This window comes from Pterocles gutturalis, unplaced genomic scaffold (genome assembly GCF_000699245.1).
Source record: "Pterocles gutturalis isolate BGI_N339 unplaced genomic scaffold, ASM69924v1 scaffold14145, whole genome shotgun sequence".
NCBI lineage: Eukaryota > Metazoa > Chordata > Aves > Pterocliformes > Pteroclidae > Pterocles > Pterocles gutturalis.
This window is the reverse complement of record NW_010146209.1, coordinates 65437-68509: the sequence shown is the minus strand read 5'-3', so window position 1 is coordinate 68509 and position 3073 is coordinate 65437.

Sequence of the window (3073 nt, the reverse complement as noted above, 5' to 3'; positions counted from 1 at the left end):
GAAAGAGAAGTGCCTGCCTGGGCCCAGCTAGTAGAAACAAATGCACTTCGACACCACTGATTTTAAACAAGTAAGAAAAAAAAAATCCTCTCCTTGTAGTCTTAATTGGGAGGAAATTGTAAGGTGGTGTCCTCTGTGCAAAACCAAAAGTGTATTTCCACAGGCACGGCAAGGCACTGTAGCATGCAGCAGCTCTCCCTTTTGGTGCTGGGCATCAGCACCATCTTCCTCTGCAGCCACAGAGTGTTCGGTGGCATTGTTTCTGGTTTTAGCATTGAAGGAAGACAGAAAAACTGGTTTCTCTCTTCTTTGTTAACTGCTCATTTGTGTGCCTACTAATGTAGGTATTCCAAACAGATGGACGCCCAGTTAACACTAAAAAAGAAAAATTACTTTCACCATGTTTACATGAGAATTTTGGCTTACACAGATATTATCGCTAGATGTCTGCTTAAAATTCAGCTTTAAAGAATATTCTCTATAAATGTAGCAATGCTGAAGCTTTCCCATACCCAAACTTTCATTTTCCCATCAGAGGGAGATTTACATTTTTGCACAAAATCAACGTTACTGCCATAGTTTGGAAATACCAGCTACTGTAAGCAACCAAAATACTGACTGCAAATCTCTTAGAAAACATGAATATTCAGATTGAATTTTGAATAAAATTACGTATAGTCATAGCTACACTTTTAGAAAACCCATTTACCATTTGAGGCCATTTCAAGAAGCTAGGAGGGCATTGTAAGTTACTCCCAGAAATCCCAAACAGGCACACACCAGGTCTCCAACACAGCATGTGAAAACTCACCCAACCCAAGCCCATTCTGTGCAAGTTGCCCATATCCTTCTTCAAGTTAAGGTTAAGAACAACACTTCAGGAAAACCACTATACTCAAGAGTCCCTTTACGCCTTAGGCTTCACCTGATGAAATGTCATGCCTTTTGGGGTATCTTTTACATCTTTCCATGCTAAATGCTACAATTATACTTTAAAAGGAAGGGCTACTTAACATTTATATTTTTCTACAAATTAATGCTTATTGTATGTGTCAAAGTTAACGTGATCACATAAAATTGGGCTGGATTATGACAACCTATGTCTTCACTCCTGCATATGCCACCTACCATTCAGCCAGGAAACATGAGCACTGTCATGTCAATAAAATGCCATATTAATACTCTTTGGAGTGGAAATACCCTATTCTCCAATTATTGTTTTCTGTTCTTCACTTCCAATTAAGTATATTTTTGTACTACTCTGAGTAACACATCCCAATCTGCAAGCCCGAGCAAGCAGGAGTTGGGGTTTTTGTTTGGTTTTTAAAATTTAGTGATGTCTTTATTAGATTAAATGCTCAAATTTCAATGGTACTGTTAAATCATGCAGTGGTTTAAATGCCAAACCTCAGTGCTATATCCTCTGAAGTGCATGTGTTCATTTGGGTTAATAAGCATTCTGCTGTACGCTAACTCCCGTCTTCATTTGCTTCTGTTTAATGATGACCGCCTCCTCCCTCCCAAATGTATGCTCGTCTTTCCACTGCTTGTTGAGCCATCAAGACACACCTTTGTTTCATTTAGTATGCAATTTTCACCTCTGACCCAAGAAACTAGTCTTAGGCTTCCTGAACTTTATTGCCTGTTAATAGACTGCTGGCTCTCTTTTCAGCAGTCATAGAAATGGTGGAGAGACGTTTAATTGAAAAGAGGCACAAAGCTAGAGCCTGAAAGGCAAAGTCGGTAGGGTTTAAAAAAAAAATAAATCCAGAAATAATATGTTTGAGGAGCTTTGGATATTCTTTACAAGTTTGTGCCTCTTTACACAAATAAGAAAGACATCATTGATTTAATTATCTTCCCAGGGAACAATGGTATAATACTCTGAATGGTGCTAAATGATTGATCTGGTAATTCATCTTCTGCTAACAACTATCTATGCATTTTGTTTCTCTCCAGTCCTCAGACCGATGACATTAGCAGCAATGTCACGGAGCAGGCCTGGGCTTTCATAAAACACCCGCAGATGCTCTTTCCTGCCAGTATTTAAGGACACATGGTTATAATTTTGTCTGTATTTCTTTGTCATAGATTATTTTAACTACATCTGTTCAATTAAAATAAAAAAAGAAAGACACAGCTAGAGTCCATCAGCTTTATATCAAAAGTAGCCTTTTAATGAAATAGGGAGATCTAATTTTGTAAGTGTTCTGATGAGTGAGAGATACCTTTCTGTTTTTTCAGAACTTCTCTGTTTGGTGAATAGTTAGGAAAGGACCTTATTACAGCATAAGGATATTATTGTACACAGAAAGGCATTATTAAAACTGATTTATTGTTCTGTGTTAGGAAACTTATAGGAAAAGTCTGATAATATATTAAACTTGTTTATTATGGACTTCATATAATTTTTGAATAATGCAGCTTTTTCTTTTGACAAGAGCAATAAACTCTGCTGGTATAGACATACGTTGATTATCCCAAGTCAACTGTGTTGCTTAAAGAAACATGCCCAAACAATCAGCTTTTGACAGCTGCATCTCTTGTTATTTACAATAGCCATCACAGTAATAACTCACCATTTCTATATTAATAAGGCAGTGAAATTTATTATGATGGTATTGAAAAGTTATTAAGTACTGCATCCCAAGTGACAAAGTACCACAGCACTGTCACTATCCAAAAGCAGTTGCCCATCCATCACAAAGCTTTCCAGATGGTCCTGCATCTTTATCGCTCCCAGGTTGGTGACATCACCTGTTCACCCACTCAAAATTGATGATGAAAGCAAACAGATCTATCTTACTTACATTTACCAAATCAATTTAATTTTACAGGCTGTGGCTTAGTGACATATTGACTGTTTTCCTTAATGGCATCTACTGTACTTAATGCAAAGAACTCATCTTTGAATCCTGGCTTGCATAATACGGCATTTCATAATAAATTCTTTATAACATATTCATTTAATGGGAAGAATTATGATTGTTTGTCAGTTCTATTAGACGCAATTATTATTCTCTTCAGTTCTGTCATTTTTATTTTTCTTTCTTACGTTGTCTTTCTTACTGGA